Source organism: Lissotriton vulgaris, chromosome 6, assembly GCF_964263255.1.
Source record: "Lissotriton vulgaris chromosome 6, aLisVul1.2, whole genome shotgun sequence".
Lineage (NCBI taxonomy): Eukaryota > Metazoa > Chordata > Amphibia > Caudata > Salamandridae > Lissotriton > Lissotriton vulgaris.
This window is the reverse complement of record NC_141694.1, coordinates 999,343,131-999,368,968: the sequence shown is the minus strand read 5'-3', so window position 1 is coordinate 999,368,968 and position 25,838 is coordinate 999,343,131.

Here is a 25,838-nt window from a genome sequence, read left to right as displayed (position 1 = left end):
CCGGGTTCTCCCATTGTGCGTGTTGAAGGAGCCTTTAGCTCCGTGCAGTGATCACAGGACTGTGGTGTCGATGGGGATCAGGGTTTCGATTCCGTTATAGAAATGGCAGACGCATAATGGCATAATCACTTATTTATGTGTTTAGCTCAGTTGGTTGCTATTATTGTGCTGCGCTCGTATGTTTAAAACAAAATGTATGTTTCACAAAATAAGGAAAGTAATTTCAGTGGGTGCGGGGTAAGGCAGTCGACCTCCGGGGGCCCGGGCAGACAGCCTCAGGACAAGGCGGGATGAGGTTTGTACGAGGCAGGTTCCCAACTCACCCCATCTGTGGTGTATGTGCATACTTGTCTGGCACTTGCCATGATTAAGGTTTCGGTTCCCATGTACGTCACATTTAAGAAATCAGTTGTCTAGAGCACTGCTGGTCATAACAAAAGTGAACGCACGCATGGGGATGGTAGCGGCATGCCCCTCGGGGTGACAGTATACGGGCAGGTGTACGTCCCGTAGGCAGCGCTTGGCTGGAGAGCGGTAGTGGGCTATTATTGAAGTAGTATCTTACAGTAAATTTGGTTGGCACGTTTTCTCTTCAGAAATTGCCGGGATTTCAAATGATGGAATGGAGAATGAGAGTATACACTTCATCCAAACGCTCCGCAGAGTCAGTCACCGTTTTTTGGGTTATTTGACTCGGAATTATACCCGGTGTTCGGAATCTACTCGAAGTATTCCAGCAGTCATTCAAGATGCAACGCTCTTTCCCAGAGGCGTAACAAAACTTGAGGGGGCCCCCCTGCAAAGCACATGGAGGGGGCCCCACCCTGGCAGACGGGCCCACCACCTACCACTTTGCCCCACCACCCATAAATCTGGTATATTTTGATATGAAACCTCCAACATTTAATGAAATGCTTCTATATTGTCTTGACAAAGTTCTAATGAGAAAGTGGGAAACCCTCTTAGCATATAAGGTAAGCCATTTGTAACAACAAGCAGATTATTTAACTGAGGCAGCAATCAGAACAATGCCAAGAAGCGGTCCTATTGTCTCAGGAACTGCAACAATCAGAACAATGCCAAGGAGTGATCCTATTGTCTCAGGAACTGCCTGAAGAACAAATGACAACTATGAAGGATCTGAATTTGAATTGACATTGATGGACAATAACTTGAAACTTTGAAAGACAAACCCAAACATGCTATTTCATACACTCAGCTGACATACATGAGAATTACACAAGATATAACTCAGTTTCTTTCAAATTCTAAGAGAAATAGACTAGTGAACTATCAAAATGCCATGTCTAGGTATGTGCATGATAATAACCGAGGAAGCAATTTCAATTTCTACCATCATGTCTTTATTAGTAAGCAGTATCCACTTACTTGTTTTTGCCTGCAATCAGCTCGGAGGTCCCAGCCCTGATTGACCTGACTTCTGGGGTCGGCGGAGCCGTGAGGTAAATGGCGGCGGCTGCACCAGGTTGCATCTACCCTTGGCAGAGCGGGAGCGCCGGGAGACTCCCAGCCCCGCAGGACCACATCCCCCTGCAGCCTCTGGGGCGGCGCGCTCGTGACGCGCAGAGGGCGCCCGGAGGCGCCATTTAAGGACAGTCCGCCCTCTCGCCCCGCGAGTCGCGCGCGGGAGCGCCCGGGCTAAGCCCGGGACAAGGGTGGGACAGTCTGTGACAGTCCGGGACCGGCCGGTACTGGACTGGGCCAGGGACTCTGCCCAACTCTTCATCTGTGAGTCTCCACCTCTATTAAGCACATTTCGTAATATCTGTTCGACTTTGGACAAAGAGTTTTCCCTACTGCTACATTTAAGGGTTATAACTGTGGTAACATAGTGAAATATCTATTGAAAATGTCAAAACCCAAAACACCCCAAACTGTTAATACACTTGACAATTATCTCGTCCAAGTTGTCGCTAAGATAAATAACGATAGGAGATCTTCCCTGGGCCTGAGTTTAACCCCCCAAATACCATCATTAGAAACTTTGCCTCTTGTTACATCTGATCTTAACACTAGTAGCGAGGTACTCCATCAGCCATCCCAGGAGAATAACTCTCTAACACAGCTAGTAGCGGTCCTAGCTGAGGTAGATGCTGATGCTATACCAGGTGAAGAAATCATACTACTAGAAGATGAGCCCCCAGTACCGGTTCCAGCCCCTAGAGGTACTAAGGGGGGGACAAAAATCTGCCAAAGAGGGGCGGGCTCCGCTCAGGCAAAAAACGTCCTGACATCTCCCCAGGTAAAAAGAGTAGAGAAGATGAAAGGGATATTACTGAAGGGAAGGTAACGCTGGACGATGATCAATTCAAGAGGCTGGTAAGCGCCCTAGAAATTAAAATTAAGAACATAACTAAACCCCTCCTGACCAAAATTGACTACCTAACCGAAGAGGTAATTAGACTAGGGGGGCTCCTGGATAAAGCAACTCAGGAAAAGGAAAATCCCCCGAGACAGGAGATCCTGAGAGTCGAGACGAAAGAAACCCAGACACCCCACAGGCTAGAACCCTTGGTTAACATCCCCCTTATTTCCACGCTGGGTAATGCTCTTGGAGGGGGGGACCCGGGAGGACTGGGTGAAAGCGGGGCTTCTGAAGGGTTGGGGAGAAGGGATAGATCTGAAGAGTGTAATATAGAAAAGGGCCCAGTAGAATTGATTGTCGAGGCCTCGCCACTAGTATTGGTCCTTGCCAATGTCCCTCATCTGGAACCTGGGCACATAGAGAATTCATCTTCTCTGATAAATAAATCACTGCACTGGCTTTCGCGAAATATGGCCTTTTCCCCGGGGGGTATGGATCAACTGGCCCAAGAGGTGGTAAAGGCTAGAAGAGTAGAGTGGATCGGGGGAAGTAACAAAAAATACAGAGGTGACTGTGTGGTATTACACTTTTCTAAGATCCAGAGGTGTTGCCAAATGTCCTGGCTAATATATATCCCCCACAGCGTAGATCCACAGAGATAGTCCCCCTAACTTTGGACTTCTTTTATGCAAGGAGAGGTAATAAGCTTAATCCCTCTGTGCTGAGAACGAAATGGAACACGGTGGTACGGAGAGGAAAGCCTTCTGATGCCAAAAGTAGCTGGGGTATGCCCTTGGAGAACAGATTCTCAGCCCTATCAGGCCTAAACGAGTGTGATTGACTGCATGAGAGGGAGAGTGACTTGATGGATCGCACAGCCAACATTCCATCTGGAGAGGCTGTCATTGTAGAGAGGAGAGTACCTAAATTCATCCCTCTACCTGCCATCAAATCAGTAGAAGGGAGTAAACACTCTCGGGGTAAGGTGGTGCATGGCCCAGCTAGGTACTTAGCCTCTGCTGCCAGCGGTCCCAATGACCGTAGGGCGTGTAGCCCTCCACTTAATTTACAATATCCTCTTAGTAGTCAAAATTTATTGTCACCAGAAGAGAGGGTTGGCTTAGCTAAAGAGGGCCTCCAACTCCTATCATGGAACTTGGCGGGAATTTCGAGCAAACTAGAGTCCCCAGAATGGGGGGAGTTCATTCAGCTCCATGATATAATCATGTTACAGGAAACCTGAGCAGTGCTCCCTGTCCATCGGCAAGGGTTTTAAAACTTTTTTATTCCTGCAAAAAAGAACCCCAAGGGGCGTCCATCAGGGGGGTTAATTATATGGGTACGGCAATCTCTACAATGCACCATAAGAGTAAGGCCCGTGAATAATTGCGACATACTATCAGTTGTGATTACTTGGGGGGATGGTTCTGAGATGGCCCTTTTTAACATTTAGGAGTTCCTGGGGGTAAAGGTTCAGATGTGGTAACAGCACTAGATAACAACATGGAAGTCCTGCCACAGCACATTACAATCATGGTGGGGGGTGATGTGAATACCACATTTGAACCCTTGGGTCCTGAAGATAGTGAACTTTCCCAAGAAGAGGATGCCAAATGCGGAATACCGCAGCTAGACTTACCCCCGATAAAGAAGTGGTCTGAGACAGCCGTTCAATTGAAGAGCATGTGCTTAGCCAGGGGGTTGAGGGCTGCAAATGGACGCACTCTTTCAGACCTACATGGTGCTCCTACTTTTGACAACCTCAGGGCAAGTAGTAGGATTGATTACATCCTTGTAGATGTCAGAGTCTGGCACAGGGTTAGGGACATGAGGGTCACCCCTAGAGTGGAGAGTGACCATAACCCGTTGTGTTTGCTTTTCCAATTAAATCATGGGGTAACAGCGCCAGGCTTGGGTATGGGTCTCCTGCCCCTGGATTTAATCTCCACTAACAATCTACGCCATATAAAGTGGGCTGCACTGTTAGATAGGCCTGAAAAACTGCAAGATTTAAAAGTGGTGGTGGCAAACGAAGTGAGTGGTTTGCAGGACCGATGCAATGATACTGATTTTTATAAACTAATTGAAGAGGCACATCCCAAATTCTTTTTAAAGATACAGGGGTTCTTTTTTAAAGGAAGTCAAGCAGAAAAAGGGTGTGTATCCTTTGAAAATGGCAGGATGGTATGATCAAGCCTGCAGAAGGGCGAGACAGAATCTAAGCGTGGTATTAAGACGTAAAAATAGAGGAGAAGTCCTGAAGGCTAGGGACGAGTACAGAAAAGCCCAGATTAGGGCAAAACGATCGTGGGATGAAAGCCAGTGGCAGGAACTAAAGAATGCTTGTGCAGCTAAATAACAAAAAGAATTTTGGGCAATTATAAAATGGGATAGGGGTAGAATAGCTGAATGCCCAAAAAACCATGTGGCAAAAGAATGTTGGGTTGACTTCTTTAAGCCGCAATATTCCTGTACAATGCCCCTTGAGTGTCAACCTACCCCGCCCATAGTATTCTACAAAGAGGAAGTATTTACAAAAAATGATGTAAGTGTAGCACTGGACGGGGTGACAAGAGGGAGGGCACCGGGCATTGATGGCATACCGGCCGACATATTTTTATCGGACCGGGATAATTGGTGCCTGTACTTTGCCTGGCTCGCAAATTCTATAGCACAAGGAGCAGCAATACCTGCCTCGTGGAAAGGCGCAGAGATCATTCCAGTCTTTAAAAAAGGAGATAAGGCCTTACCATCTAATTACAGACCCATCAGCCTTATCGATTCAGCGCAAAAATTGATGGGTAGAATGATTCAAAATAAAATACAAGACTGGATAGATAAAAATGGAGTCCTCTCGCCATACCAAGCTGGTTTTCGCCCCCTAACCAGCTCCATTGACCAGGTTTTCCACTTTCTAACCCTGTATTGGAAAAATGTCACCCTAGCAGATGGCCCATTGTTTGCTGTCTTTGTAGACTTAAAACAGGCATTTGACTTAGTTCTGCGGCAAAAACTATGGAATGTGCTAGGTGAACTTGGAATTAGCCCTGAACTATTGTCATTACTAGTGCGTATGCATGAGGGCAACTACGCCAAGATTAGATGGGGGACACAGGGCAAAGTCACTGATTCCTTCCCTTAGAGCGTGGGGTGAGACAGGGATGTGTCCTGGCCCCCACCTTATTCTCTCTTTATATCAATGGAGTAGTGGACCATCTTAGGAAATCACCAACCAATGCCCCTATCCGAGATGGGGTGCGGGTCCCGGTACTCATGTTCGCGGATGATACCCTGCTGATATCGCGAACGCCTAGTGGGCTACAAAAGACAATTAACGCCTTTGGGGACTTTTGTAGGACTCAGGGCTTGGAATTAAATACTGCAAAAACCAAGTTCATGAACATGAACCCTGCTAAGTCGTTTAAGGGGGCAATGTATTTTAATGGGGCCGTTCTAGAAGAGGTGGATGCCTTCACATACTTGGGTATTAATCTGCAGGGGAATATGCAGTGGAAATCGCACATTGTTTCCGCGGTTTTAAAGTTCCATCAGCTGTCGGGGGCCATAGCTCTGAAGCATAAATCTTCATTGACAAAACCTATCCAACCTGTTATGGAGATTTATAGCATGAAAGTTCTTGGTGCATGTCTTTATGGAGCAGAACTATGGGGGTTCGCCAACATCAATGGGTTGACAGTTGCAGAGAATAAATTTTTACATAGGCTGATTGGCGTCCCGCAGAGTACCCCATCTATTCCTCTCCTCTATGATTTAGGGAGGAAAAAAATCGAGGACCAGGCTCGGCTGCGCCCACTATTATTTTGGAGGCGCATAAAGACTACGCCTGAACTGGGCCACTACGCTGCTGCACTCATGGACATTGTCAACTCTGATCGGTTCCATAAAATCACGTGGTTAAAAGAAATCAGGAATCTACTAAACAAGCTGCATCTTGACCACTTATGGACTATTACTGACCCTGCAGCTTTTCCCTCCAAGGATTTGTTAAAGAAAATGTACTGGGACATGATACTCAGCTCGGTTCTGTCATCTAACCAGCCTTCGGTGTTAACATCCCAGTATTTGGAACATAAATTAGTCCCAACCTGTGAACATTATTGGGACTTGATAACAAAACCATTGGACAGAAAGCTGTATTTTCAGTTCAGGGTGGGCTGTCTACCGCTTAATGCATTTACATTAAAATGGTCCCCTGGTAACGTTAACACCTGTGCTCACTGTAAGGATCTTGTTGAGGACATTCCACATTTTCTGTTCGCCTGCCCCCTTTATGCGGCTCCAGGGCAAAGATGGTTAAAACCTGCATGTCGAAATTTAGGGACTAGAATACATCAAGAAGCGCTTAGAATCCTAAGAACAAATTGCTCCCCTTGTCTCGCCATTGCACTAGCCAAATACTTGGGCTGGGCATGGATTATACGCACCCGCACTTTATCTCAATGAATTGTGTTCAAAATTAGCAGAACGTTTTTAGATGATTTTTTACTCACTTTTTGCATCAGATTTCTATTTTTAAGCGGTTGTACATTTTAAATATGTTTCCGACAGCACTTTATGTTTAATGTGTATTTTAATTGTTGTAAATTAGAATAGTATTTATTATGTATAGAGTAGGGTGAAAATGCTTTTATGACAATGCTGTCGAATAAAGCTTTGAAACTTGAACTTGTAAGCAGTATCTTTAAACAGGACAGTGGTCCCTAGACAAAAAGGATTGTTGAAAGATAAATATAGACTAAATAGACACTATATTCTTTGTCCAGCCGGACAGATTTATTTTCTGATAAGCAATTAAAAGGAAGTTATAAGGTGATAACAGCAGGACACCAGCCGATGTCCAACTGACACACTAAGGGAAGAGACAAACAAGGCAACTCAAACAGTCTGTGTAGTACGATTCACAGTAAGACGATATTAATTGCACACTATTGCTGGCATGAAATAATACAGTTCATTCACATATAGTGTGACATAGTCGATGACGTTTCGAACCTATGACTTATTAAAGGTTCATCCTCAGGACATTAGATATATGCCTTCTATTTTTATAAAAAGTCACAGTTAACTTTTTTAGCCCGTACTATGGGCAACAATTGCCACAACATAAATTGTTACAACGAAACAAGGGAATATGAGGGAGAGAGAAACAAAACAAAATGCATAGATTAGGGCATTTCTTCAAGGGGAGATGTTCACACACATAAAGTATAAAATTAATTTGTTGCACCAGTTACCCATTAAGGACCAAGCAGAGCCATACACTTGTGGCAGAAGATTCGTAATCATTAATGAATCATGAGATAAAAAACCTTTTTGTGCAGAAAACCTTAGCGACGTGAATTATACCATGTGAATACCCATTATCAGGTATAGTGCACATGACGGAAAGTGAAGCATGACCTACGTGGGATGTTTCTGGGAATCCACAAGGAGGTTCTAAACTGTGAATTTCCTATCAAGGTGCAAGAAGCAGAAGGTATTAGGGGAATTCTACAGAGCCCGTCACCTTGCCTAGGCACATCAAGATTAGAATGAAAAGGGGTTAATTGTACCTGCAGGGCTGGCACGGAGGACAATAGCCTGGGTATTAGGAACTACCTAAGTCATAAGGAATAAGTGATTAAATTAGTAGAGCAAAAGTTGTGATCAAATCGCTGACGATAGTGTTAAGTCAAGCAGCTTACCGATTAAGCAGCAAAACAGCCACCGCTGATTGAGATTATTTGCTGGAAGGAAATTGGCATGATTACTCTTCCGTTATTACCAGCATCAAGGAATAAAGGGAGATCTAGAGGAAAGGCTCAATTGTGCGCTCTTACCTGGAATAGCTGTAGACGGCCGACAATGCGATCCGCGTCCTCGAGTAAGAATCGCCCTAAGAACCAAGGGGTCCAACACCAGGAAGTAACTAGAGCGGGGTCATGTGGTCCAGAATTAACCAATCAAAGGCCCATAGAGAGCGTCCATGTTTGAACAGTCAGGAAGTATGAAACGCGATCAGGTGACCCGGGTGGGCCAATCGCGTATCAGTCTTGAACGGCCATGTTGGAACGGTCATAAGACATGATCGCCGTCAAGTAACCAGGAATTAGCCAATCACGTGCCCATGTTATGTGGCAGTGTAAGAGGCATTAAAGTCTGATGATGTCATGAACTGCGGCCACTCGATACTCTGTACGGCCATATTATTGCTATAAAGGGCTGGCGACAAAATCGAACTGCACACGATAATTCTTATACCTTGGTAATTGACGTGCCCTTCAGTGTACACTTTTTTTCTTAGACCCAGATCACTCTTATTGTCGTCCCTTGGTTGTTTATCCCTTATTGGTCGCTGCTAGGCTCACTATTGATGCATTAATTAGATCCCCTTATGGATTATTCGGTATGGTATCCACTCCTTTGGATGGTTTTGTCGCCAGAACAGACACATGCAAGGGCCAAGGGTACTGGACACTTTCCAAGGGGAAAAAAAACAGCACAAACAAGGCAAACGTAAAACATGAAACCAAAATAACCCAAGCACTCATGCCACTCTGAGTCATTAACCGCATTTCACCAATCACTGAGACCAGTTGTGGAAGTTAAAAGGTCGCAGTCTCGCAGATTTATCGAAGCAAACACTTCAAGTGACTAAAGATTTTAAGCTGTACCCTATGAGTAACGCTCCAAGACTTAGGACTCCTCGCTCGCTCCTCCGACACTTACCTGAAGTCATGCCTGGCCTCGAGCTTCTGTTGCAGGCGCGACGGGGCAAGGCTAGCAATATTTAAATTATGCCCGGCGGCCGCTCTGTCATCTCTCGGGGATGCCTCACCTACTCCCGCGCACTTTTTCTTTGCGCGCAATCGCGCATTACAATAGTTACTCCTGCGCAGACGCAGAGACATTGAGACAAGTGCGTGCCATGCACCATTTGATTTATTAAAGAGGCCGCAGCTAGGTATATACCGCGTCCGCGAGCGTAATGTAAGTGCTGGTTGAGCAGCCACGGAGGGGGCCCTTGGAGCTTAGTGGCCCGAGGGGGCCCCTGGAGCCAGGGGCCCCCCGCAACGCATGGGCTGCGGGGGCCTGTGTTACGCCCCTGGAAGGAAGTGCCCACAATGTATGGTAATGGTTTGTTGTCTGCTTATGATCGCAATAATGTGCAGACGGGCACGGGGCTTTCTTTAGTTCAGACTGCTACTGGGCCCATAACATTGGTCCAATCTGAGGGGTCATCAGACCTCCTTTTGTTGAAGTCTCCTGGCTGGCAGCAGTCAGGAGCCTCACACCTAGAGACAAATTTAGCAGAGGGGAAACAAAGGCTCACACCTTGTTAGCTCTTCAAACATACTTAAAAGAGGCAGCTTTTCACTCTGTTCAGGCTCTGTTTAGGAGATACTCATGCACTGTAAGAATGGCAGACGTGTTGGTTTTTCCCAGTATTTACATAAAATAAATAGCATTTATATAGTGCTTACTATTCCTGAGGAGGCGTTGTAATGATTTAAATGTCACTATTTATTCTTGTAAAGCACTATGGGTAGAATACGTTTACGCTGACTAAAGGCAACACTGTTTTATGTGTAGCTTACAAAAGTGCAAGAAATTAGAGAGAGCATGGAGAAAAGGCTATGATGATGAGTAAAAGCAAAAATATAGAGAAGCTATTAAAAAATATCAATTAGAAATAAAAAAACGTCAAGCCCGTTCTTATGAGGAAAAAATAACAGCAGCGGCAAACACACCTAGGGAAATTTTCCAAATTACAAAATCACTCTCTAAGTGTATGGAGCCGGATTTGCCGCTAGCATCGGCCCAGACTAGGTGCGATGAATTTGCAGAATTTTTTAACAAAAAAATCCTAGATATCTATCACTTGTTCCCCCATAACACAAGCGTAAATAATGGAAAGCAGGAAGTTGACTCCACACATAATATGACTCCACGTCTAGAAAACTTCCCTACCCTGGACTTGGCCACAGTATCACAAATCTTTGGGCAGGTCAAGTCGGGCTCTCCGCTAGACCCGGCACCTTTGTCAAAACTCTGCAAAGTAGAAGAAATTGTCCTACCAGCTCTGCTACAGATATTAAATTCCTCGTTATCTAGCGGGTTGTTACCCCGGCCTTGGAAACATGCCATGGTAAGGGCCCTTCTAAAAAAGCCCAATCTGGACCCGGAGATTTGGAGTAACTACCGTCTCTTTGCTTCTAGGGAACAGCAACATTTTTGAGAAATATGTAAACAAACTTCTCTCAGAATTCCTAGAGAATCACGCCTTGTTGCACACCAGTCAGACAGGATTCAGACCTAACCATGGGCCAGAGACAGCACTGTTGGCAGTCATGAAGGAATCCAAGGGTTATTGTACAGGCACTGGTGCTTTCAAGATTAGATTATGGAAACGCCCTATACTTCGGAACCACAGAGGCAACTATAAGGAAGTTGCAGGTGGTGCAGAATTGTGCCGCTAGGCTGCTCCACCACACCCCTTACCGCCACCCTGTGAAACCTACGCTGAGGAAACTTCACTGGCTGCCAATTGCAGAACTGATTAAATGTAAAGCTTTATGCATAGCACACAAAACCCTCTGGGAGACAGACCCCAAGATAAATCAGCCTCTTATAAAATTCTACCAGCCATCAAGATGTCTCCGGTCAGCTAACCAGTTGCGGCGTCGATCCCTAAAAAAAAGAGAGCACAATCAGGGGGCCGTATGTTCTCTTTCAATGCAGCTAAGCTATGGAACTCCCTTCCGGAGTAACTGCGTGCAACTGTTAACCACCTAGCCTTCCAAAAACAGTTGAAAACGTGGCTCTTCCAGAGCCTGCCTCAATAAGGTTGTTCTTATGTGGGTACCTACTTGTGTCAAATAGCGTGGGATGCCTAAGGGTAGCCAGGTGATCTACAAATGTTAGTTTATGATAATAATAATAGTACTGGAAATGTGCTTTAATGCACTCATGATAGACATGTTAAACATATATGTGAGGGCTTAAAAACTGATGTCACTTATTATGATGCCACTTCCTGTGTTGTCACGGTCTGTGATGTCACACGCCATGATGTCACTTGCATAGTGATTAACTAGGTGAGTCCCCCCCCCACTTCTTTTTTTAGGAGTTGTGCTTTGGTTATAAATAAAGTATGTATTCATGTTTAGTGTGACTTTTCTGTCTTTGTTCCCTTTAATTATCAGTCCTGGATCATTCAGGCAGCCTTAGAAAACAATTAAAAGTGCTTTCTATTCATATTTGCTGTACGAATTATGCACAGATAAGTCAGTCTGGGACATCAAAATAATGAGCTGGCAACCCTAATCATAAAACTGGAAGTTTTTTTTGCAGAATCAGCACATTATTTATTTCCTACACCCTCGATCCCTATTAATGCCTTGGTAGCAATAGTTTAACTTACATCTGAAACCCTACCCGGCCGTCAATAACCTGCTGCATTACTTCAATTGTCTGGGAATGCACTCTGCATTTAGATGACTCACTCCTCATTCCCCCCCTTCACTTTCACGCTCACCCTGCACTCACAGCGATCATAATGCACTCACACTGATCACCATGTACTCGCACCATTCACTCGCTCACCCTGCACTCACAATGCACTTGCGCTGTTCACCCTGTAACTCTCCCTGCAGTCACACAAGCGCACTACTCACCCTTCACTCACCTACCCCCCTCACTGCTCAATTTGCAATCTCACTCAACTCAAACAATCCCATCACTAACCATGCATTCTTTTGTCCCACTCTGCACTTACATCTGCGCCCTAATTCATATGGTCACCTCACTCACCCTGCTGTCACGCCTCTTACCCATCTCTCACACTGTTGCATCGCTCAACGTGCACTCACATGGGCACGCCTGCCACCTACAAAGCGCAGAGGGTTAATGTGCCTGCTACAAAGAACGTGTACCATGCAGATCACAGCAACAATGTTGAAAATAACAAGTTGTTCGAAAATGTATATTTTTTGTTGACAACAGTGTTTATAATGTGAGGGCACATAAGTCTCTTACTCCTCCCAGTATTGATGTTAATTGCCACCGAATGTGCAATATACATCTCCATTTTTGAAGATCAGGGATACGTCTTCACAATAACCTCTGTGGAAAAAAGGATGTGCCCATCACTATGCATAACCAACCCCTTAATATAGTATGCTTTACTCTCTTCTAAAATTCTATTGCATTCATCGGCAAAAGAGAAAGGAAGGTGATCGGAATCTTACTTTTCCCTTTAACAACTAACCATGTTATCATTTCCAGCTTTACTCTGAACATCCTAAAACACTTCAATATAGACTTGCTCAGACAGAGAGCTGTTATATGGGAATGGAGTGTATTGAAAAAAAGATGTGTGCACATATTTTAAAAGTAAGCTTACAACTAACTACTATTTGTTTGAAATCCTTTCCCGCTTCAGCAGATTTGGATGCTTCTAACTAAAATGTACATGCCTTTGCTTTTCCAAGTTGCGAACCAACGCGAGGGGCTGAAAGACATCTTTTCAAATTATTTAGGTGCATGGGTTTTGGTGCCCCTTTGCCTGCGGGACTGTCTTTGGCCACCCTGTTACTTGCCCACCATTTCGTGATGGGCTGCTATCTTCCCTCACACTTCCTTTCACAAGCAGTCAATTCTCAGCTCCTGTTCCATGCCAGGGCCCAGGCCTGATTCATACAGCCTGATTCATGTACATGCCGTTTTGCGTGTCCCTAATAGCGAATCATAGCGAATCGCTATTGAGGACACGCAAAACGGCATTCATGTAGGAATTGCTACTTAAATAGCGATTCATACATATTCTTCATTTGCGAGTAGCAATTTGCTACTCGCAAATACTCCCCAATCATTCCTATGGGCCAAGAGGCCCATTGGAATGAATGGGGATTTGCGAGTAGCAATTTGCTACTCGCAACTGAGATAGCGATTTTAAGGGTGCCAGGGGTGTCCAAAGGACGCCCTGTAGCACCCCTAAAATGCACTTTTGGACAGGTGTTGCGCACACACATGTCCAAAGGACATGTGTGTGTGCTACATGCAACTTTCAATGATGCTTTTAAAAGCATTTTTCTGAGTTTTTGCTATTTACCGACAGGTCTGACCTGTCGGTAAATAGCGGCCCCAAAAGTCCAAAATCGCAATTTTGTTGTGTGTCATGAATAGCATTTGAGGAATCTCTATTAGAGATTCCTTAAATGCCATTCCACGCAAATATGCGAATTCTTACATAGCGATTTTTGCATTTGGTATCATGAATACCAAATGCAAAAATCGCACTCGCTAAGGGCCAGATTCTGAGAATCTGGCCCTTTGCGAATGCAATTTACCTACATGAATCGGGCTGTAAGTGCTCTGCCACGTATCATGTTTGTCGAGCCTTATCCTTGGGATCACCTCTTGCCAGGGCCTCCTTTATTTTCCCCAGGTCAAAATTGCTGCATCATAGGCTGCCATTGCTGGATGGGAGATTGTTGCAACTATTAAAGGCAGATGCCATCCAGATATGTTTTACGGCATGGACAAAATGGGCTCCGGCACCTTTGTGCACAAGGCACTTTGAAATATGTATGCCTTCATGCACAAACAAATGGTGTATTTTACTAAAAAGGTTTGCATGCTGCTGCTTGCTGTACTTGTTATTGATTTACCAGTCACTGAAATATTTTCACCTTTGTTCACAAACCAAAAGGGCATTTGTTGACTAAAGTGGGTTGATTTTTGTATGCTGCTTCCTGCTGTACTTGTTACTGTTTTTGCCAGTCAATTTGGAATATGTGAGCCTTCGAAGAGGGAATTGTTAGTCTAAATCTTGTATTTAGCATTGTTTATACTACAGAAATTCTAAATTCAAACAGACAAACATCTGCTTCAATGTTCTGAAGCATCCAAACAGTTTTCATCCTCAGCCTCGTTTGCCTGCCTGTTTTGTCCTGCTTACTAATAAAGACATGATGGTAGAAATTGAAATTGCTTCCTCAGTTCACGTTATTATCATGCCCATACCTAGACAGTCGCTAGGGTGTGGCATTTTGATAGTTCACTAGTCTATTTCTCTTAGAATTTGAAAGAAACTGAGTTATATATTGTGTAATTCTCATGTATGTCAGCCGAGTGTATGAAATAGCATGTTTGGGTTTGTCTTTCAAAGTTTCAAGTTATTGTCCATCAATGTCAATTCAAATTCAGATCCTTCATAGTTGTCCTTTGTTCTTCAGGCAGTTCCTGAGACAATAGGATCACTCCTTGGCATTGTTCTGATTGTTGCAGTTCCTGAGACAATAGGACCGCTTCTTGGCATTGTTCTGATTGCTGCCTCAGTTAAATAATCTGCTTGTTGTTACAAATGGCTTACCTTATATGCTAAGAGGGTTTCCCACTTTCTCATTAGAACTTTGTCAAGACAATATAGAAGCATTTCATTAAATGTTGGAGGTTTCATATCAAAATATACCAGATTTTTGGGTGGTGGGGCAAAGTGGTAGGTGGTGGGCCCGTCTGCCAGGGTGAGGGCATGGACCCCACTCGCATTACAAGTCACAGCCCTTACCCTAAGGTTCGGACTCAGAGCCTACAATGGGCGAATGAGATCTGACATACCCAGCAGAACCACCTATAATAGAGTGGGAAGAGAGTCTTGCTTGGATTATGTCATGGCCCAAGTAGAGAAGTGGTCAACCATCCGAGACTTTAGGGTAATGGAAAGGGTAGATAGTGACCATAATGCATTAGAGCTCGATCTAGTCCACCCTGATCTTCAGACTCCAACGATCGCTCTGGAGGGGAGCAAACCTGCGCTTCTCCTGGAAAACAGCAGGAGAAGAATCAGGTGGGAGCATTTGGCTGCAAGTGAGAAGAAACTTCCCATGCTTTACGAGGGAATAATTCCAATATTGGAAATTGTGGGGAATTTGGAGGCCGAGGTGAATAACAAAGATGCCCAGGTTGAACTAGGTAAGGCTCATGAGGACCTCATAAAAGCAGCGGCCCCTAACCTCTTTAGTAATACACGGAAACCAAGCAGGGGGCAGCAATGCAAGTTCTCATGGTACAACCAAACATGCAGAAGGGCAAAAGGGGAACTTGTCAGATCCATTAAGGAGGGTTTAGGGGGGGATATTTTAAGAGAAAGTAGACGGGCTTATAAGAAACTTGTTGCCCATGCCAAAGCTGAATGGGAGGAAAATAAGTGGGAAGAACTCACTAAGGCCCTAGCAACGAAAGACCAGCGGCTGTTCTGGAGGATAGTGAGTGGGGGGTCGGGAAATCTCCAATCGGCAATCGAGCCAAACATCGCTCCAGAGGTATGGCAGGCACATTTCCAGTCCCTATACAGCTCTGAACCAGGAGAATCTATCTCTGACACCGGGGCTGGTTGGCCAGACTATGAAGGGGATTTAATAACACTGGGCGAGGTTACGGCTGCTATAGCCGGACTTTCCTCGGGAAAGGCGCCGGGACTGGATGGCCTACCCAGAGACCTGTTTAAACAGGAACCTATTGTTTGGGCCCCCTATCTTGCCGCTCTTTTTAATGGAGTGCTCAGTGGCATGGAAATTCCTAGTACTTGGCTGGGGGCGGAGGTGGTGCCCATCTTTAAAAAGGGCTCGCCTCTCCTCCCAGTCAATTACAGACCCATCAGTTTAATCGATGTTGCGCAGAAACTGTTCGGCAGGGTTCTGCTGAATCGGCTCCAGGACTGGGCAGAGGAGGTGGGTGTCCTCAGCCCCTACCAGGCAGGATTCAGGAAGGGGGTTTCCACAGTGGACCAGGTTTTTAGACTAAACATCATTTACTGGAGGACAGCAACACTCGAGGGCAGCAGTCTCTATACCATCTTTGTGGACCTACGGGCCGCCTTCGATTTGGTCCCCAGGGGGAAACTCTGGAGCGTCCTGGCAGAGATGGGCGTTCCTCCGGACATCCTATTAATCCTGCAGAGGCTACACCACAACAATTATGCCCGAGTGAGGTGTGGAAGGTCCGGGGAACTTACTGAAAGATTCCCCGTTGACCGGGGGGTAAGGCAGGGTTGTGTGTTGGCTCCGACCCTGTTCTGCCTCTTCGTCAACGGGGTAATCGCCCACCTGAATGCCACTGACTACACCGACGCTCCCAAATTGAATGGCAACAGGGTGCCTGCAATAATGTTTGCAGATGACACCCTGCTGCTATCTAAAACCCCTATGGGGATACAGAGGATCCTCGATTCGTTTGTGACCTTCTGCACTGACAGGGGGTTGGAAATTAATGCGACCAAAACAAAGTTCATGGTTTTGAACCCGAGCCAAAAACTGCGGCCAAACCCGATATTAGGAGCATCACGGCTCGAGAGAGTCTCCACCTTCGAATATCTTGGTGTGACTCTTAACGAAACCATGTCCTGGGGATCCCACCAGAGTAGGGCAAACCTCAAATTGACACAAACTACCGGGGGTATTGCCCGGATGATGACTGGTTCTTCATACCGTCCGCTGGGGTCACTAATCCAGATATATAAGGTCCAGGCCAGGGGAGCGACAATGTATGGGGCTGAACTCTGGGAACACACATCATGCTGCAGTCTGTCACTAACAGAGAACAATTTTATCAGGCAGATAGCCGCACTCCCGCCCAGCACCCCGCTCCTACCCCTAAGGCTTGATTTAGGTCTACGACCAATAGCCGAAGAAATAGGTCTGAGACCCATAGCCTTTTGGCGTAGGCTGTGGAGCAGTAACAATCTTGCAGCCTACAGGGCGGAGTTGCTGGAATTATTGACCCACCCAAAAGCGTTTCGGATCCCGTGGATAAAATACATCCAAAACACTTGCATGGAACTAGGGCTTTCCGACTTATGGTCTGATCCTGCCAGTGCCGCACCAAATATCTCCAAAAGATCTCTGGCTAATGCATACTTTGAACAAAAACGAGCCAGGGCCCTAGACAGTCAGGCCGAAGGGTCACTATCCTCGGTATTTGTACAAAGTAAGGACCTATATAGGTTTGAGGGGGTCCTGGATGCCATTTCCCCAGTGCTGGCCAGAAAGCTCTTTCTCCAATGGAGATACGGTACGCTGCCATTTCGATCTTTTACTAGTTCCTGGTCATCACCCCCCTCCATCAAGCAGTGTCCGGCCTGTGATGCCACGGAGGAAACTGACTTACATGTGGCTTTTTTCTGCCCAGCCTATAGGGTCGCAAGGAAATATTGGCTGTTGCCACTGATAAGAAATATGGGCTGCAGGGAATACGCCCCAATGTACAGGATTTTAAAATCTGATGTCTCAGGCCCCACTGTGTTTGCTCTGGCTAAATTCCTTACTAATGTCTGGCACACCCGTAATCGCATTTTAAAGACCCTGGTTTCCCCCTAATTTTAACACTCATAGCTTTTAATGTATTTTAGTATACTATTCCAATGTTTTATATTGTAAATGCACTGATTTCTTATTTTGTATATGTGTATTGTTTATCTTTTATGGCCAAATGGCCGAAATAAAGATTGGAAATGAAAAAAGTTGTCCTTTGTTCTTCAGGCAGTTCCTGAGACAATAGGATCACTCCATGTGCTTTGCAGGGGGGCCCCATCAAGTTTCGTTACGCCACTGCTGCCTTCGTCCACTGTGGTGCGTTGTTTACATATATTGAACATTAAGGACAAATAGAAAATGCCCTACTGTTAAGAGCATAAGAAGCAAGCAACACACATATAATAGTTAAAATGAGTATGGAAACCTTCCAAACATTTGTTTATGTTCGGAAAGCCCACTGAATAGTACATTTACTGTACCCTGCCAATTAAAAAACTTTCCAGTGCATAACCCACTTCTACACATAGGCAACGTGGCTTTCCAATCAATGTAATGGGGTCTTTTGTGTTTGAGGGGCATAGATACACAATTTAAAATGTTATTAATGCATTTGTTTAAACTGCGGGATTCTTTTCCTCCTACAGCAACACTTTCCAAACTATTGCTTCTCGCCGCACGGCCACTTAAAGAACAGGTAATAATCACAGCATTGTTTAGTAATGAGAATTAAAATAATGCGGTTTCATTTAAACACATGCTCAGTACAAAGGAAAAACGTAAGCAAAACAAGAGGAAAAGAACCAAGATTTACAGTAATAAACGTTTGGTAGTGGAAGCCTTGGTAGGCCTTTACTGAGAGCTTTCAACCCAGAACAGACACATGCAAGGGCCAAGGGTACTGGACACTTTCCAAGGGGAAAAGAAACAGCACAAACAAGGCAAACGTAAAACATGAAACCAAAATAACCCGAGCACTCATGCCACTCTGAGTCATTAACCGCATTTCACCAATCACTGAGACCAGTTGTGGAAGTTAAAAGGTCGCAGTCTCGCAGATTTATCCGAGCAAACACTTCAAGTGACTAAAGATTTTAAGCTGTACCCTATGAGTAACGCTCCAAGACTTAGGACTCCTCGCTCGCTCCTCCGACACTTACCTGAAATCATGCCTGGCCTCGAGCTTCTGTTGCAGGCGCGACGGGGCAAGGCTAGCAATATTTAAATTATGCCCGGCGGCCGCTCTGTCATCTCTCGGGGATGCCTCACCTACTCCTGCGCACTTTTTCTTTGCTCGCAATCGCGCATTACAATAGTTACTCCTGCGCATACGCAGAGACATTGAGACAAGTGCGTGCCATGCACCATTTGATTTATTAAAGAGGCCGCAGCAAAGTATATACCGCGTCCGCGAGCGTAATGTAAGTGCTGGTTGAGCAGCCACGGAATCGGCCCTTGGAGCTTAGAGGCCCGAGGGGGCCCCTGGAGTCAGGGCCCCCCCGCAACGCATGGGCTGTGGGGGCCTGTGTTAAGCCCCTGCTCTTTCCTTCCCCAGTGTATTTTTCAATTCCAGCCTGCATGGGGGGGTTGGTGAACAGTTGGTTTTCGGTATTTGACGTGGGCGCTCTATGTCCAAGTTTCTCTGTAAGCACACATGAAGCTAGGTGGCATAGCACCTGCGACAGGCCCCTATAAAGTTTAGCTTGTCACTGGCATATAGCGGACAGGCAGGAGTGAGATGCAAAAATGCTTTATTTAAGAGCAGCTCCGTGGGTGTGCCGTCTCTGTCGCGAGGCCACTGCTCTGATCAACAGGGTTCGAATCCGCTCTCAGCCGGTTCCTGTCTAGGTATGGTGGTTGCTAAGATTGTTTTAGGAAATAGTAATTTTTAGTTTGAACATGCAGATTTTCTTCAGAACACAGGATTGTGTCCCCCTCCTTGGTGCACTGAGGCGTTGCGTGGTTGCGGCTGTGGATGCACCGTGGTAGCCTAGAGGGCTGGGTGCTTGCAACAGGGGTGACAGGCACTACCGGCCACCCCCCCCCCCCCCCCCCCCCACCTGACACAGATAAAGCACAAATGAAATGAACTGGAGGAAGCAGTTGGAGTCTTTGGAAGGCGGGGGATCTCACGATCCCCCGGCCGTATTTATTAAATATGAAAACAAAATAAAATTGTCAAAATTAAAAACGTTATTTTACACAATTATAAAACGGCAAATATCCACAATAGATTACAGTATGATAGACATGTCTGAAAGGGCTAACCTTAACAAATTGTCTAATACAGCGTGTTCCTAACCGAATCTAATTTCACATCATTTGCAGTTTTATAATTACTGGGCCTACGGCAAGGTCGCTAACCGGTGTCGGATCCTTATTTGCTGCACTCTCCCGTCCGAGTGCGCATGCGCCACGAGGGCCCATTCACCGGGAGAGTCTGTACCCTGTTTACCCTCGGACACACCGGGAACTCCATTTAACCCCTGATAGGAGGGCCCTTACACTCGCGTCATTTACCGACATCATAGTGTATGCACAGGGTGGCTACTCCACAAAAGTAGAGAGCGTTGCTCCCTCCCCCGCACCCCTGTAAGCCAACGTATATTCTGCCCCTGGAGTTCTGAGAGGTACCCTGGGAGATACCAGTGGTCCCTCCCCCTGGGCGAGCCCATATGCTAATGGTGCCGCCCCCCCTTAAGGACCTCCAATTGGTGCTCACCGATTATGACCTTACCGCCACGGGCCAGCATAGTCAACCGGCTATCTGGCCCCCCCCACAAAACCTCCCTACGCTTATAAGGTCATGATTACTTACCAGAACTCTCAACCCATGCCATTATATTCCTCACCCATAAGTCATTGCCCTCCTCAGTAAGATGAACCCCGTCCTTCAAGTAAAATTGCCTGCCCCAGATGCATCCGTGCGGTATGTTCTGCAGTACTGTGGTGCGAAAAAGTTTCCCCAACTTGTTATTGACCCTCTTTACCGAGTGGTTCAATACCGCTACTGAGCTGCCCCCCCTCCATTGTAGTCGTGGTATGAGGTGGGACCACACTATTGTGCACCCTGGCAATTCCCTAGCTATCCACCCAGCCGCGGAGACTATCTCTTCCACCAAAACCCTTTTTTTCAGTCTCACCAGATCATTCCCCCCCAAATGCAGTATTACCACTGAGGGTGGTGGCATGTGTGTTTGCAACAACTGAGTCATATAGCCCCTTAGCTGACTAATGCAGAGTCCCCCTCTACCGAAAAAGATCACCCTGGACCCCTGTGCCTCCGCCCGCCGTCTAAACCCACCTGAAATAAAAACATGATTAGCACGTTGCACATACGAATGACCTACAACCCATATTATGCGCTTCTTCTCTTGTTCCTCCTGGCGATGCATCCTTGTTGGTGTGGGCGTCGGGTGACTTTGTGCAATCTCCCGTCCTGCGTGGCAGATCCGGGAAACTGGAAGGTAAGCACACAACAAGGCAAATGTCAATTTGGGAAATATTACCACCTCACAGCATGTGCAGCCGCACATAGCGCGTATAGGCGTCAGAAGACCATCTTCCGATCTTTTTTATACTGCCTGACTGCAAACCTCTACCCGCGGCTTCCGTCGCCGCCCCAATCCTGAATGAATGGGTACCAAATTCAAGTCAAGTCAAGTCAAGTCAAAAAGTGCTTTATTCGAGTATTACTCATAAAAGCATAGTAAACACAGAATTTTAAAAACAGATTAAATTTTTCTGTCGAACACAATGACACAGCACTTTAAGATACATACAGGAATACATTGAATTAAAAAGATTTTTCCATTACAGAAATTGATAAAAGGTTAGAAAAGGATTAATACAGTAAGAAAACTTTTCAAGATATAGAACGCCGGTGAGCTAAAATCAGTAATACAAATACAAAAAACACACTTATAGCAGACAGAGAATAGTTATCAAACTAGCAGTCTCTGTCTTAATGCGAAATCATTTATAATTAAAAAGCAGTGATTACAAATACAAGGGGGCCATTTTTTCAGACAGAAAATAGTTATTTAGCTAGCAGTCTCTGCCTGATTGCCCACGCCCAACCGAGATATTTTGCTGTAGCTATCATAATCCAGGTAACTGGGCTCGTACATATAATTCGCATAGCTACCAAGCTACATGTTGTCCCAAGGTTCCTGCCGAATTCCTTGGGGTCCAATCCTGCTTCTCTAATAGCCATTTCCAATACCCTTTGGAATTGAAATCTGGACAAAGGGGTCCCGTCCGCGTGCACCAGTAAAGGTCCACTTGGTGTTGCGACCCTCTGATTGATGAATGCCTCTATGCTGGCTACTGGGCAGCATGGGTTACTGCGTGCCCTATGCAGCACCAAACTCTCCCCCCGGGCCTCCTGATCCGTCTTAGACTTCCTGATTGTAATCCATAATGCATCGCCCCGGATCGTTGTATCGCACCTTTGAATGCCGCCTGCCATGTCTTTTTTTTTGGCTGACACCAGTTCACTAATCCGCAGTGCCCCATAAAAGGCCAGTGTAAAAGCTGCCCTAAACAAGAGTACCTCCCCAGGGGAGCTGCATATGCCCTGTAGGGCAACCAGTACTTTTGCCAACCATTCTAGCCCTATCGGCCTCCGGCCGGCCGCCGGTCGCAGTTGCTCCCGCCGCCACCCCCTCAATGCCTTTCGCACAAAGAAGCTGTTTTTGGGATCCCTGACGCCTTTTACTTGTGCGAAGAATGACACCGACGCCTTGTGTCTATTAGCTGTGGCTGCTGACCGCCCCCCCTCGCGCATTGATTCTAAATAGAGAGTGAAGCTCGCTTCCTGTTCCCAAGTCTTTTCCCACTCTTGCCCCAGAAATTCACAATACGACCTGAACGCCCCTTCATAGGCCGTCCTGGACCTGGGGGCTAGGCTCGTTGCCACGAGGTTCTGTAGTCGGGGGCACCAATCTGCCAGAGCGCTGTGGGGAAGTGTGCCGGTGACACCTCTGCAGTTGGTAATTGCTCCCTGAACACCTGTATCTTGAAGCGAGAAAGGGCGTCAGCCGCATTATTCAGCACCCCTGGGACGTGTGTGGCTCTGAATTGAACGTTCAACCTCATGCATGCAATGACAATTTCTTTCATGAGGCGCAATATCAAGGGACAACGTGCTGCCTGCTGATTAATACACTCGACAACCGCCATGGTATCCGACCAGAATACCACTGACCGGTTGGACAATTGGCCAGGCCACACCATCAATGCCACCCAGCCTTCCAATCAATGGAATAGTTCCAGGAAACTATAGGCTCCCCGGCGCTGGTGGGGGAAGCGAAGCTGTTGCCTGGGCGAGCGCGGGGACAAAGAGACCGTCTCCCGCGCTCGCCGGGCATTTAAACTGCAAGCCACGCCCCCCACGGCCCGGAAGCACCGTTAGTGCTTCCGGGTCGCGGGGGGCGCGACCCAATGGCTGTAGGAGGGGGGTGGGGGCCCGCCCGCTATGCATACGCGGGGGCCGAGTCGCCCCCCCTTTCTTTCCTTCATTTCTCTAGTTGAATGTCAACTGGGATTAATGTGGGGGAATGACATGTAAGCTGGTTCTAGCCATCTTAAACTGTGTTCATAATCGTTTTTAACACACAGCCTTCCAATCAATGGTGCTCATTGGTAATTGTGCACATGTGACGGACGAAATTTGAGGAGTTATGTTACTGCTAGAATTTACTATATTATTTTGGGCGCCGGAATTATTGAATACGTGCTTACTTAGTGCATGATGGACAGAATGTAGATCAATGTCTTACATTCACCCCAGTACAAGGATCTGGGCCTAAATCCATCGTTTTTTGCACTCCACACCACCCTGGGTCAGATAATGGCGTTATGCAAATCAGCTCTGACCCTGTGCCCCATGGGAACAGTCCAGTCCGAACTACAACAGCCATATCTTTCCCAGACCAGAATCAAGCATCCGAGGACCGGACCGGTTTTGAGGTAACACCTCTCATCAGCCCGGCTAGCTTGACTCCAGTGGTGTGGAGGCTCTGGGACCCACGTCTGAGCTACCCCAGTACACTCAGGGAGAAAATTACAAAAAACAATTTGATGGACAGAATGTAGATCAATGTCTTACATTCACCCCAGTACAAGGATCTGGGCCTAAATCCATCGTTTTTTGCACTCCACACCACCCTGGGTCAGATAATGGCGTTATGCAAATCAGTTCTGACCCTGTGCCCCATGGGAACAGTCCAGTCCGAACTACAACAGCCATATCTTTCCCAGACCAGAATCAAGCATCCGAGGACCGGACCGGTTTCGAGGTAACACCTCTCATCAGCCCGGCTAGCTTGACTCCAGTGGTGTGGAGGCTCTGGGACCCACGTCTGAGCTACCCCAGTACACTCAGGGAGAAAATTACAAAAAACAATTTGATGGACAGAATGTAGATCAATGTCTTACATTCACCCCAGTACAAGGATCTGGGCCTAAATCCATCGTTTTTTGCACTCCACACCACCCTGGGTCAGATAATGGCGTTATGCAAATCAGCTCTGACCCTGTGCCCCATGGGAACAGTCCAGTCCGAACTACAACAGCCATATCTTTCCCAGACCAGAATCAAGCATCCGAGGACCGGACCGGTTTCGAGGTAACACCTCTCATCAGCCCGGCTAGCTTGACTCCAGTGGTGTGGAGGCTCTGGGACCCACGTCTGAGCTACCCCAGTACACTCAGGGAGAAAATTACAAAAAACAATTTGATGGACAGAATGTAGATCAATGTCTTACATTCACCCCAGTACAAGGATCTCGGCCTAAATCCATCGTTTTTTGCACTCCACACCACCCTGGGTCAGATAATGGTGTTATGCAAATCAGCTCTGACCCTGTGCCCCATGGGAACGGTCCAGTCCGAACTACAACAGCCATATCTTTCCCAGACCAGAATCAAGCATCCGAGGACCGGACCGGTTTCGAGGTAACACCTCTCATCAGCCCGGCTAGCTTGACTCCAGTAGTGTGGAGGCTCTGGGACCCACGTCTGAGCTACCCCAGTACACTCAGGGAGAAAATTACAAAAAACAATTTGATGGACAGAATGTAGATCAATGTCTTACATTCACCCCAGTACAAGGATCTGGGCCTAAATCCATCGTTTTTTGCACTCCACACCACCCTGGGTCAGATAATGGCGTTATGCAAATCAGCTCTGACCCTGTGCCCCATGGGAACAGTCCAGTCCGAACTACAACAGCCACATCTTTCCCAGACCAGAATCAAGCATCCGAGGACCGGACCAGTTTCGAGGTAACACCTCTCATCAGCCTGGCTAGCTTGACTCCAGTGGTGTGGAGGCTCTGGGACCCACGTCTGAGCTACCCCAGTACACTCAGGGAGAAAATTATAAAAAACAATTTGATGGACAGAATGTAGATCAATGTCTTACATTCACCCCAGTACAAGGATCTGGGCCTAAATCCATCGTTTTTTGCACTCCACACCACCCTGGGTCAGATAATGGCGCTATGCAAATCAGCTCTGACCCTGTGCCCCATGGGAACAGTCCAGTCCGAACTACAACAGCCATATCTTTCCCAGACCAGAATCAAGCATCCGAGGACCGGAATGGCAAGCAACAACGTCAAGTGTGATGGGCGATCGATGAAGGACTCCGGAGGTGCCAACACTGGGTTGATTGTTTATGGGTGTGTTAACCCTAGATTTGGCTGGCCGCAGTAATGTAGCGGGAAGTTGTTTCACATAAGATGGCAGTATGTTCTTTATCAGGAAACTGGTTTTCTACAGTAAAGGCACCTGTGCTCGCAGGGCCACCATGGTCGTCATAGTATATTCATAGGTTACCAATTGGTAGGGCCAACTATAGTAATGTGGCAGTGCACAGGGGTGTGCCTTGCCAGCCTGACCAAACCCAGGAGTAATAGGCCTATGCAACCCCTCAGCACCCCTTGTCGGGAAGCGGGACGTTGCATTTACGGGGGACCGAGCTCCCAGTTGCCATGCTGTAGACACAGCGCGTTTGGGGACTTCCATAGTAAGGAATTAGACGTACACTGAACATTTCCCAGAGCGTAGTGTCCAGGTGTGGGTGGTTAACAGACTTCACAGTACGCCAGTGGGAGCTTTTGGGGGCCTGTGGTTCCCCGGGTAGCCTTTTCAGTGCAGCGTAATGCCATAATTTAAGCCCATCTGGTGGCCCTA